Raw genomic sequence first — 13,953 nt, forward strand, 5'->3', positions numbered from 1 at the left:
CCTTTGGAGACACCTGTAGAGCTCCTTTATAATCACCCAGTTACGTTGTGACGTTTGGTAGCACACAAAGTGTTCCTCGGGCAAACGGGAGTTGCATAATCTCATAGTCATAGGAACATGTATAAGTCATGAAGAAAGCAATAGCAACATACTAAATGATCAGGTGCTAAGCTAATGGAATGGGTCATGTCAATCACATCATTCTTCTAATGATGTGATCCCGTTAATCAAATAACAACTCTTTTGTTCATGGTTAGGAAACATAACCATCTTCGATTAATGAGCTAGTCAAGTAGAGGCATACTAGTGACACTCTGTTTGTCTATGTATTCCCACATGTATATGTTTCCGGTTAATACAATTCTAGCATGAATAATAAACATTTATCATGATATAAGGAAATAAATAATAACTTTATTATTGCATCTAGGGCATATTTCCTTCACCCCTCCCACGTATATAAAGGGGGGAGGAGAGGTGGCCGGCCCAAGGGGGTGCACCAGTTGTGGGGGCTCCTACTAGGACTCCCTAGTCCAAGTAGGATTCCCCTCTCCTTTTTCCTTTTTGGAATAGCAAAGAGGGAAAGAGAGGATAAGTAGGAAAGGGAAAGGGGGGCGCCGCCCCCACACCTTGTCCAATTCAGACTGAGCAAGGGGGGGGCGCCACCTCCTTGGCTGGCCCTCTCTCCTCCACTAAGGCCCATGTATGGCCCATTAACTTCCCGGGGGGGGGGGTATCCCCCGGTACTCTGAAACTCATCTGATACGACCCGAACCATTCCAGTGTCCGAATGTAACCTTCCAATATATGAATCTTTACCTTTTGACCATTTCGAGACTCCTCGTCATATCTGTGATCTCATCTGGGACTCCGAACAAACTTCGGTTCATCAAATCACATAACTCATAATACAAATCGTCATCAAACATTAAGCGTGCGGACCCTACGGGTTCGAGAACTATGTAGACATGGTCGAGACACATCCTCGGACAATAACCAATAGCGGAACCTGGATGCTCATATTGGTTCCTACATATTCTTCGAAGATCTTTATCGGTCAAACCACATGACAACATACGTTGTTCCCTTTGTCATCGGTATGTTACTTGCCCGAGATTCGATCGTCGGTATCATCATACCTAGTTCAATCTTGTCACCGACAAGTCTCTTTACTCGTTCCGTAATGCATCATCCCATGACTAACTCATTAGTCACATTGCTTGCAAGGCTCATAGTGATGTGCATTACCGAGAGGGCCCAAAGATACCTCTCCGATACACGGAGTGACAAATCCTAATCTCGATCTATGCCAACTCAACAAACACCATCGGAGACACCTGTAGAGCATCTTTATAATCACTCAGTTACATTGTGACGTTTGATAGCACACAAGGTGTTCCTCCGGTATTCGGGAGTTGCATAATCTCATAGTCCGAGGAACATGTATAAGTCATGAAGAAAGCAATAGCAAAAAACTAAACGATCATTACGCTAAGCTAACAGATGGGTCTTGTCCATCACATCATTATCTAATGATGTGATCCCGTTCATAAAATGACAACACATGGCTATGGCTAGGAAACTTTCATCAAATGACAACACATGTCTATGGCTAGGAAACTTAACCATCTCTGATTAACGAGCTAGTCAAGTAGAGGCATACTAGGGACACTCTGTTTGTCTATGTATCCACACATGTACTAAGTTTCCGGTTGATACAATTCTAGCATGAATAATGAACATTTATCATGATATAAGGAAATATAAATAATAACTTTATTATTGCCTCTAGGGCATATTTCCTTCACCGCAGGCAGGCAAGTCTGGGTACCCCGGTTCCCAGGACGTCGATAGTAGCCCCCGGGCCCAAGGCGTGCTCGGACTTGGCTTTGAGGCAAAGCCAAAGGGCAAGGGAGAAGTGCCGCGGGCACCAACCGCTTGCGGACCCGGTCAATGCATGGCGCTTGATGGGACGTGGGCGTCTCCGCTTCCCCATGTCGCCTCGGCAACCATTTGACTTGACAACAGCCCGCTGCATGCAAAAAGATCATCATTACTAGGGATCATGGGAGGCTGGCGGTTGGCCTCCCTCCGGCTATAAATGGGGGGGGGGGCGGAGCCCCTTGATCATCTCCATCTTCTCTGTTGCTTGCTCCTTCTTATTTCTTCTTGACTCGCTATCTCGTTGAAGCACCCATGGCATCGATAAGGAGGTTTTCCGCGGAGGAGAAAGGGAAGGCCCCTTGTGAGGAGCTCGAGCCACTCCTGCCGAAGAAGAGGCTCGGTCGCTCCCGCGACGCCGTCGGGGGGGGCGAGGTGACGCGGCCTTGGCATGAGCAGCCTCCACCGAGCTTCCCGATCCCCATGTATGCCCACACACAGAGCCTTGCACACAGGGGCAGTGCCCAGCACCGCGAGGGCCGGAGTCATGGAGGAGGACAAGCGGTGGCTGCACGGCCACCTCGCTAGCACACCCATGCCGAAGGCACGGCGCGCGAGTTTGTGGTGTGGGCGGTAAGGCCGCCACACACATGGATCTGGATCATGCGGTTCTTTGCAGAGGAAATACCGTCGAGGGTGTCGGTGTCAAAACTGATAGATCTCGGGTTGGGGGTCCCGAACTGTGCGTCTAAGGTCGATGGTAACAGGAGACAAGGGACACGATGTTTACCCAGGTTCGGGCCCTCTCTATGGAGGTAATACCCTACATGCTGCTTGATTGATATTGATGAATATGAGTATTACAAGAGTTGATCTACCTCGAGATCGTAATGGCTAAACCCAAGAGGTCTAGCTTGTATGGCTATGATAATGAGTATCCCATATCCGAACTAAGTCCTCCGGTTTATATAGACACCGGAAGGATCTAGGGTTATACAAGGTCAGTTACAAAGAAGGGAATCTACATATTCGGTCGCCAAGCTTGTCTTCCACGCCAAGGAGAGTCCCATCCGGACACGGGTGCAGTCTTCGGTCTTCGTATCTTCACAACCCATTTAGTCCGGCCCATGGCTAACAGACCGGACGCCCGAGGACCCCTTAGTCCAGGACTCCCTCAGTAGCCCCCGAACCAGGCTTCAATGATGAGGTGTTCGGTGCACAGACTGTCTTCGGCATTGCAAGGCGGGTTCCTCCTCCAACGTCTTCCAGGTAATGTGTTCGGCTTTCAATTCAATGTCGTACCCCTCGGCTTCTGTGCATTTATGACCTCATCCTCCACGTGTCAGGCGAATGTGGATGGTCAGGGTATTTTTTGCAAATAACACCCTAGCCCTGCAAGAAAGAATGTCTATTTAAAGGGATTGGATCTCAGATATTTTCGGCATCACGTGGAGAAAATCCTCAGATACTGCCAGGCGAAACCATTCCAACATGGCCAACATTCCGAGCTCCTCTTCCCATTCCAACCTAGAGAGAGGCGAGTGGAAGAGGTGCTCCGTACCCCACAGCCAATTGGTGAAGCTACAAGCGCGGTGATTTCTCCCTCCTGCAGATCTGGTCCCTGTTCGAGCAGGACTGGCCTCCTTCAACGGCAAAACCCAGGCAGAGGATTTCCCCAATCCGTGTGTGGGAGAACGAGTGTGCTTCGTCCCCTATCTGCTGAGGGGCGTGTGATTTCCAATTCACCCATTGCTCTAAGGGCTTCTGGAGTACTACGGCATCTAGCTGCATAATTTTACCCCGGCCTCCGTCCTGCACATCGCGGGTTATGTCGCTTTATGCGAACTATTCCTGGGTTGTGAGGCCCATTTCCATTTGTGGAGAAGACTGTTCTGCCTCGTCCCTTGCAATCAAGGTGGTTCAATTTTTGAAGTGGGAGGAGCTGAAGTGTGGCGCATCGCCGGGACCAGATACCTGTCCGGCACGCCAAAGAAAGCTCCCGAAGAGTGGCCTTCCGAATGGTTCTACATCGACGATGTCGCTCTACCCGATCCCCGTCCGCATGGGCCTCCCCGAGTTTTCAAATGCTCCACTGAAGAAACGCCATAGCTGGCGTCCTCGGAGCCTCGAGGAAGAGGATAGTGCAGAGATCAGCCTGTTGCTGGGCAAGATTAAGATGCTTGCCCAGTCCGGATTGGCGGTAGCCTAGGTGATGGCGATTTCGATTACGCGGGGGGTCCAGCCACTTCAATACAGAGGTCTGCCCATGTGGCATTATAACGGAGAGGACGACACCTCACGCTATGGCTGAAAGGGCCCGAAGACTCCTGCCTCCCTAGCCAAAATACTGGCCGAGCTGTATAAATGGGAGAAGGAGGAGTTCACCCGTCTCCAAATTCGAGACGGGGTTTCCATGTATAATCCTCCCAACTGGCTAAGGTTCAGCTCCACTATTTTATTCTTGTCCCTGAATCATTCTTGACAGGCAGCATCTTATCTTGCTCATAACAGGAATGGTGAAAGGCTGTCGAGGGGATCCATGACCCCACCCCTCAACCAGAGAATCGCAACCAGGATCTCGACCCCGGATATGAGGAAGATCCAGACATATTTGTGGAGCTTGAGGATGGAATATTCTATCAGATGAGCTACGACGGTACATAAGTACCCATCATCGCCGATTACCCAGGCCTCCTTCCTGCTTCACGTGTAAGTAATCCGAAGCACTACAAAAAAAAGACACATCCGTGACATTTTGGGCTGAACGAATTTTTTTTTCTGTCATACATATGACACTTCTATGACGATAATTGTGACAAAACCCGGTATCATCATAGATGTGGTGGGCTCCTACTTCTATGACAAAAAATCATGACAGAAAATGGGCTCTTTGTCTTGGCGGGCCGGAGACGCAGTTGCATGACATTCTTTGGGCCGTCCATGACGGAAAAAACCGTGGTAGAAGCGAGGGGGAGGGAAATTTCGGGGAGTTCCCCGTTACGGTGGGAGGTCGGGGGCCGAGCGATGCGCGTTTCTCTCATACACGTACGCGCGTGTGTGCGAGGCGTTGGCTCTAACTGAACCCGAGCGAGGCGTTGGGCTCTAACTGAACCCGAGCGATTACACTGCAGGCTACACGTTATTGAACCCGAGCGATCGATCGATGGCTGTTAACTGAACCCAATCGAGCGATTCCTTCGCTACTGCTGCTAACTGAAGCCGATCGATGGGATGAACAGTGAGCGTTGCGGGGGGGGGGGGGGGGGGTTGGATGAACAGTGAGTGGTGGTGTTGCCTCTGGATGAACAGGACCCCGTGGTGTGGTGGAGGGCTGGATAAACAGTAGACGGTGGAGGGGTGCCCATGGAGGGGTGGATGAACAGGACCCCGTGGTGTGGAGGGCTGGATGAATAGTAGATGGTGGAGGGGTGGTTGAACAGGACCCCGTGGTGTGGAGGGCTGGATGAACAGTAGACGGTGGAGGGGTGGTTGAACAGTAGCGGGTGGAGTAGCACGCGGTAGAGGCTGGATCAACAGGAGCCCATGGATGAACAGTCGCAGGTGGAGGCTGGAGGAGGTCGACGATGGATGAACATTAGCTCATGGAGGCTGGAGGGGGTCGACGATGGAGATGAACAGTATCCCGTGGAGTCCCGTTTTGCGGTACGCCACACCCCTCCCGATGAACAAGACCCCCGTTTCGACCGTAGCGCTCCAACACAAGTCCGTTTCGTCCGTTTTGCAGTACGCCACACCCCTCCTGATCAACAGGACCCCCGTTTCGACCGTAGGAGGTCCGTTTCCTCCGTTTTGCGGTACACCAGACCCCTCCCGATGAACAGGATCCTGTTTCAAACATGGCCGGTCAAACACAAGGCCGTTTCCTCCGTTCTGCAGTACGCCATGCCTCGTTTCCATCGCATGTTCCATCCAAGCCCTCTCGATGAACACGACGCATTCCGTTGCCTCCCCATGAACACGACGCATTCCGTTGCCTCCCCATGAACACGACGACGACGCTGTTTCTCCGTTCCGACCCAGCCATGTACACGAGCCCTGGCCGTACATATGCGCGAGTAGGCGTTTGAGACCCTGCCCGTATGTACACATACGTGGCCGTATTTTGTTTCTTGCACCCTAGCCGTTGTACGTACGTGTAAATGCTACGTGCACGCCTCTACTACGACACGTGCGCGCCTCTACATCGACTAGTATGTACTTACACGTTCGCGACCAGAATGACAATGCTACGTACGCTTCGACCAGGTGGGTCCCGACTGTCAGGCACTTCCTTGCCTGCAAAGATGTAGCTGGTCGGTCCCAGTAGTCAGGGGGCGAATCGCTTTTTTGCCCGGACGCACTTCCTTGCGTGCGAAGATGTAGCTGGTGGGTCCCAACAGTCAGGGGGAAACGTTTTTTTCGCGAAATACAGTGGCCCGTCCGGTGGGTCCCAGCTGTCAGGTGGAGGAATCATTATTTTCCGTGTAATAAGGAGGCACTTCCTTGCTGCGGCCGTGGACCCAGCTGTCAGCCTCTCCACGTACAGTCCACGTCCGATGGAAGTTGTTCCTTGACCATGTTGACCACTCCGCGCCGAGAGCACCAGGGCGGTGGACGACGGCGAGGCCTAGGAAGGGGACGACACGGAGGCAGGGAAGAATCGGCAGTTGTTTCCCATGCAAATGGGAGTACGTCTGTACGAGGGTTAACTTGTTCGTCTGCCTTCGCCGGAGAATAACAGCAGGTGTGGGTGAGTAGAGGGATGGCAAGGCCAGCGATGGGAGTACGGTCGGGCGGTGAGGCCTGCGCGGCAGCACAACCGGCTTCGAGGAGGAGGGAGCAGGCAGTCCCGCCGGCGCTTGTTTGAGCGGCTGGAGCAGGAAGAGCAGAGATTGAAGATGCACGACGGCCGTTGGATGGACATCCAACAATCAGTGCTTGTGCGTCAACCTTTTTTATAGGAAAGCCTCAAATCTGTGGAAAACAACATACAACCCTTCTGCCATTATTTCTAATAATTTACAGCCCATTTGCTAATTCTTAAGGTTTTTTGGAGCCCATATTCTTTTTGTTAGCATTACAGCCCATATTGTGGCAACGGTTAAAAATTTATACAAAATTTTGCATATTTCGGTGCGGTCTGAACTATTTTTAATCCTGAAATTTCGACTCACATTCAAACTGATTTTTAAAATAAATATATATCAATATAAAATCCAACAAATTCTCCACGCATAAAAATTAATGTAATTTAAAATATTGAAATGAAAAAAAAGATATTTGAAACTAATTGCCGATTTGATGTGTTTTAAAAATGTACAACCCATTTCTCATTACTGATGGGCCATTTTCTCGGCCAGCCGAATGAAAGCTCTCCTCGCCTTGAAAGATTTGCAGCCCAACAGGCCTGACAAAGCGACTTGGAAAATCACAAAAAACTGGGCTGTGGCCGTGGACCGAGCTGTCAGCCTCTCCACGTACAGTACTCTTCTGATGGAAGTCATTCCTTGACCACGTTAACCACGCCGCACGGAGAGCACCACGGCGGTGGATGACGGCGAGGCCTAGGAAGGGGACGACGCGGCAGTGGAAGCCTGCGCGGAAAGGACTGCGAGGGTTCACTGGTTCGGCTGCGGTGTGAGGCTGCCGTGGCTGCAGGGCCTGGCCAGCGGTGGGAATAGTAGGGGGCGGTGAGGCCTCTGCGACAGCACAGCCGGCCACGGGAGGCAGGAGCATGCGGCACGACCGGCGCTGCTTTGGGTGGCTGGAGCAAGAAGACCAGAGGTTGAAGAAGCACTACGACCGTTGGATGGACATCATACGGTCACTGGAGCTAGAATTGTTCATATTGACTAAGTTGACAAAGCCCTTCGTCCCCGTCAACTTAGTAGGCCCACAAGTCAGCCTCCCAGCAAGGTGGGTCCCAGCTAGCTGGGGGAGTATTCATTTTTTGTGCGTAATAAGGAGGCACTTCCGGTGGGTCCGAGCTGACAGCGGGGGGACATTTTTTTCGCGAAATACGGTGGCCCGTCCGGTGGGTCCCAGCAGTCAGGGGGAAATGATTTTTTTCGCAAAATACTGGTGGCCCGTCCGGTGGGTCCCCGCTGTCAGGTGGAGGAATAATTATTTTCCGCGTAATAAGGAGGCACTTCCTTGCGGCTACCGTGGACCCAGCTATCAGCCTCTCCACGTACAGTACTCTTCCGATGGAAGTCGGTCTTTGACCACGTTGACCACGCCGCGCCGAGAGCACCAGGGCGGTGGACGACGGCGAGGACTAGGAAGGGGACGACTCGGAGCCGGGGAAGACGCAGCAGTGGATGCCCACGCGAAGAGGAGTACGAGGGTTCACTGGTTAGGCTGCGGTGTGAGGCTGCTGTCGCCGCAGAATAACAGGGGGTGTGGGTGAGTAGAGGGATGGCCTGACCAGCGGTGGGAGTAGTAGGGGCGGTGAGGCCTCCGCGGCATGACAGCCGGCCACGGGAGGCAGGAGCACGCGGCGCGACCGGCGCTGGTTTGGGCGGCTGGAGCAAGAAGACCAGAGGTTGAAGAAGCACTACGGCCGTTGGATGAACATTGTACGGTAACAGGAGCTAGAATCGTTCATATTGACTAAGTTGACAAAGCCCTCCGTCCCCGTCAACTTGGTAGGCCCACAAGTCAGCCTCCCACTAAGCTGGGTTCCAGCTGGCAGGGGGAACATTCATTTTTTGTGCGTAATAAGGAGGCACTTCCTTGCGTGCGAAGATAGCTGGTGGGTCCGACATGTTAGCGTGGGGCACTTTATTTCGCGAAATACAGAGGCCCTTCCGGTGGGTCCCAGATATCAGGTGGAGGAATCATTATTTTACGCGTAATAAGGAGGCATTTCCTTGTGTTCGGCCGTGGACCCAGCTATCAGCCTCTCCTCGCACAGTCTACTTCTGATGGTGTCGTTCATTGACCACGTTGACCACGCCGCGCCTAGCGCATCCAAGGTGGTGGACGACGGCGAGGCCCCGGACAGCAACGAGCCGGAGATGGGAAGATGCGGGAGTAGAGTCGCTGTCACATCCCTAGTTCTAGTATGCACTAGGCTAGCCCTTCTTGTGTGCATCATGTTTAAGTTTGAAAGAAATATGAAATGGGGATGATAAACCCTAGCACCAGAATAACCCAAATAGGTTCAACCTCAAAATATTTTCAATGAATCCAAAATGCCTTTGGAAAAGTTCAACATTTTTGAATTGGTCCAGAACCTCTGCCAAAAATGGTGCACATTTTTCTAGGCCAATCTGGATTTCTAAATTAATCCATAAAGTATTTGCATTTGGGCATTTAATTACTATAAATATTTTGATTGCCCAAATAATTCTGAAAATGGTTGAGGGCTGTTGAAAAACATTTCAACAGTGCCCACAATTTATTTCAGGATTTTATAAAGTGGTTTAGTATTTTACCAAATCCAAAAAAACAAAGACAGAAAATAGAAAACAGAAATAAAAGGAGGGAGAGAGGTTACCTGTGCAACTTACCTAGCATCCCACTAGCGGCCCAGTAGACAGCCGGCCTGCTAGGCCCAGCCTAGCCCCTCGCGCGCCGTCTTCCTCGCGCCTACTGGCGTTGCGCGTGGCGCGCGCACAGCCGAGCCGCGGCCACCTCCTGCTAGCCACGCAGCTGCTCCCCCTCGCCCTGGACGTTGCCACGCGACCCCCTCGATCCCCTCTGCACCTCTCCCCCCTCTCGCTGGACCTCCCCCCTCCTCTGCACCTTCCCGCGGCGCCACCGAACGCTGGCGTCACCGCCGCTTGCTGCTGCCGCGACCACCACCTCCCCCTCGACCCCTCGCCGTGCCTGCGAGCTCCGTCTCAACGTCCCCGACCTCCTCGACGATCCACGAGGCCCCGGACGCGCCGCAACGCCTCCACCGTCGCCATTTCCCTCGTCGGCCACCGAAGATCGTCGTCGTCGATTCGCCGCCTCCCGAGCATCCCCGAGCCCGCTAACCATCCCTATGGATCCGCTGTGAGCTCCTGCTGCATCTCCTTTGCTCGCCCCCTCCATTCCCGTCCCCTAGCTCCGTCTTCCACCACGGCCGGAGATCACCGCCGTCGTGCCTCGTCACCATCATGGCCAGAGCCACAGTGGCTCAAAGCCGAGCACAATGCCGTGCTCAGCGCATCTCCAGGAGCCCGAAGCGCCCGCCAGCTCCTCCTCCCATGCACCATAGTGCCGAACCCGTCGTTTCCCGAACCCCGGCCGCCGCCTTGGAGCTCGCCGTCGTCGGCTTCGGCCACCATAGGCCCGGCCTCCACCATCACCCGATGCGCTCCTGCAAGAGCTCTCCAACGAGCCCAAGAACGGCCTCGTCCGTGCCCTGTGGGCGTTTTCCGAGCCGCGCCGCCGTCTCGGGCCTCGCCGGCGTCGAGTCGCCGGCGGGTTTGACCCCACTGACCAAGTTGACCCCGGGTGGGCCCAGTTTGACCCCTCTGGGTCTATGACAAATGGGACCCGCCTGCTAATTAAGTTAGGATTAGGACTAACTAAAAATTAGTTAGATTAATGACACTGGCTGTGGGACCCGCCTTGTTAGTTTACTAGATAACCAAAATAATTAGGTTAATTAATAAAAGCAGTGGACCCACGCGTCAGCATTGACCATGCTGACATGGCCTTTGACCGGGCCCACATGTCTGTGAGCCTAGCCATCATTGTGAGACTGACCAGTGGGACCCACTGGTCAGGTTTGACCTGGACCTAGCGTGTTGACCTGCTGATGTCACACTGATGTCATGCCGACGCAATAAGCTATTTTCTGGATTTAATTTAATTCGGGAAATTCCAGAAATTTGTATAAACTTTAAAAATTCATAGAAAATCAACTGTAGCTCAGAATGAAATAAATTATATATGAAAAATGATCAGAAAAATCCAAAGAATCTGTTTATGGAATTTGCATGTATGTTAGAATAAATTATATATGAAAAATGATCAGAAAAATCCAAAGAATCTGTTTATGGAATTTGCATGTATGTTAGAGAAACTTATATCCTCTGTTTAGGACAATTCAATTAAATGGCATTTAAGAAAGCACATATGGGGTTTGAATTTGAACCTAGGGTTCAAACCAACTTCATTTAATATGGTTGCTAGTTGCATTAGTTCAATCAACAACATATTGCCATGTCATGAGCATGCATCATATTGTTGCATTGCGTTGATAGTGTTTCCTTCTTTATTGCCGGAAGTTGTCCCCTCTCGATAGACGTGATTTCGACGATGAGTTCGATGACACCGATGAAGAGCTATACTATCTTCAGAAGTGCCAGGCAAGCAAAACCCCCTTGTTCATTCCGATACAATCCCACTCTCTCGCTCCTGCTCTCTTTTACTGCATTAGGACAACAACGGTTCAACTGTTACATGTTGCGGCAGTTGAACCCCTTTCCTTTGCATGACCTGTCATTGCCACAGCAAATAGATGAAACCCACTAGCATGAGTAGGAGTTGTTTGAGCCCTGATGTGCCTACTCATTCATACTTGTTTGTCATGCCTACTATTGCTTAGAGTTGTGTCAGGTCTGATTCATCGGGGATGAATTGGAAAGTTGTGAACATGTCCTACTGTGTGTGACCTAAGTGTGTTGAACACGATTTGGTAAAGGTATCGATGAGAGGCCATGTAGGAGTACATGGTGGGTTGTTTCATTGGAACCGTCCTTAAGCACCGAGATCTGTATGTGTGATTTAAGAACCAGCTACTACCACGCATTGGGCCTGAAACCAATGGACCCTCTCGGCTTCTTAACCACCCTAGTTCTCTGTCCAGGAGTTGCAACTAGTTTTTGGTGTTTATAGGATATGTGTTGGCGGCCGTGTGTAGCGTTGACCCTAGGGGTGGGCTATGATGCGGTAGATACACCGTGGCCGGGCATGCCGGGCGCCCGTTTGGTGTCTCGGAACCCTGTACACATCGTTCGGGGCCGTATGTGGAAACCCCGGCCGGACTCCCTGCGGATGGAACCTGGATAGGCGATAAACCTGGACTAGAGACTTGAGTGTTTAGGTAGGCCGTGGCTGACACCCTCGTTGGGCTTCCGCTTGAAGGTTGCCGAGTACATGTCATGTAAATGGCGGTAAGTGGTGAGAGCGTGTGTGAAGAAGTACACCCCTGCAGGGTTAACATCATCTATTCGAATAGCCGCGTCCGTGGTAAAGGACTGCTTGGTTGCCTGTACAGTTCATAGATAACTTGAAGTGGATACTCTAAAACTCGCAAGATAAGTGTGAGTGCTATGGATGGCCTTCTCGTAGGGAGACGGGAGCAGATCCATAGTGGTGTATTGAATGGTGAATATGTGGACTCGTGTGCGCCACCTCAAAAGAGTTGCTTGCAGTCATAGTTCAGGTTAGCCACTGAGTCAAAGCTGGCTTGCTGCAGTTAAACTCCACCCCCCCTTGTTGATACCGATGCATATGTAGTTAGTTCTGATGTAAGTCTTGCTGAGTACATTTGTACTCACGTTTGCTTAATTTATGTTTTGCAGAGAGACGTCAGTCTCGCTAGTAGTTCTGTGTGGACTTCGACGTTTAGCTTGATACCTCAACTACGATCTTGTGCCCTCGGCAGGATCTGGTAGATAGTCAGGCTTCTCAGCCTTCTTCATTTGTAGTTGTCTGTACTAAGACAAGTTAAACTTCGGGGAAATGTCACGCGGTGACATCAGGAGTCCTGCCTAGCCTGCTACAGCCCGGGTTCACCAGAGTCCTGTTAGCCCAGTGCTACACCCCGGATTCACACGCTGCTGACCGACATGCTCGATGTGATTCATGTATGCCTGTCCCCATAGGTTGGTGCCGCTTTGGGTTCACGACTAGCCATGTCGGCCCGGGTTCTCTGTCATATGGATGCTAGCGACACTATCATATACGTGAGCCAAAAGGCGCAAACGGTCCCGGGCCATGGTAAGGCGACACCCGTGGGAATATCGTGCGTGAGGCCGCAAAGTGATATGAGGTGTTACCGGCTAGATCAATGTGACTTGGAATCGGGGTCCTGACAGTCGCAGACAGAGAGGTGTACAAGGGTTAACTGGTTCTAGTGCGGTGTGGTTCGGCCGTCGGTGGAGAAGAACAGGAGGTGTGGAGGGGTGGAGGGATGGCCTGGCCAACGATGGAGTAGCGCTTCATAGCGAAGCGTGCTAAGCAGAGCTGCTAGCAGCAGGAGGCGGGAGGTGGTCCCGGCGGCACTGGAGGAAGAAGACGAGAGATTGAAGATGGATGCCGGTCGTTGGATGTAAATCCAACGGCTAACATGTCAGAATCATTTGTTGACTAAATTGACAACGACTTGCATTGGCTTCGACCTATTGGCCCACATTTCAGCCTCCAAAAATGTGGCACGTATTCAACCCATTTTTTCAGAATTTACAGTCTTTTTTTTGCGCGGTAGAATTTACAGTCAATTTGATCTTTTTTTGAATTACAGCCATTAGCTGGGCTGGGTGAACAAATAATGTAGCGTCCATGCGGCCCGTTTATTTTATTTCCTAAAAAATTACAGGCCATTTGCACTTTCTCGAAATACACAATTTTGCTGGGCTGATTCTAATTATAATGTTGGGTTGGGCCTGCAATGTTATCAAAAAAATAAAAAGGGACCGAGCATTTTGTTATAAATATATTTAAATAATAAGTGATATTATTACATTCGTCCTTAAATCTTACCAAGCTTTTGTACACAATCACTAGGATTTTCGTGCCAAAACAATCCATGATTTATTTGTTAAGAAATTATTTTTATAAGTTAATAAGATGTGGGATATTGTTTTCTTACATATGTAAGTATCTGTTAAATATATGATGACAATAAAAATAATATATAATAACATATAAAGTAATTTTTTTAGAAAAACAGGGAGCATCTCCCCGGTTCCATTGCTGAGAACGAAACCACAACATATTCTGATACAACAGCTCAAAGAGCTGTTCGAAAGCAAAGGTAGAAAAGCTACAAACTAGGGGGGTGGATGAACAAGTTCTCTGAATAACACTCACCCGAGCGGTGCCAAAGGCAGAGCGGATAGAGCACTC

The sequence above is a fragment of the Triticum urartu genome, chromosome 3A, assembly GCF_056163025.1.
Source record: "Triticum urartu cultivar PI428250 chromosome 3A, HENAU_Tu73, whole genome shotgun sequence".
NCBI lineage: Eukaryota > Viridiplantae > Streptophyta > Magnoliopsida > Poales > Poaceae > Triticum > Triticum urartu.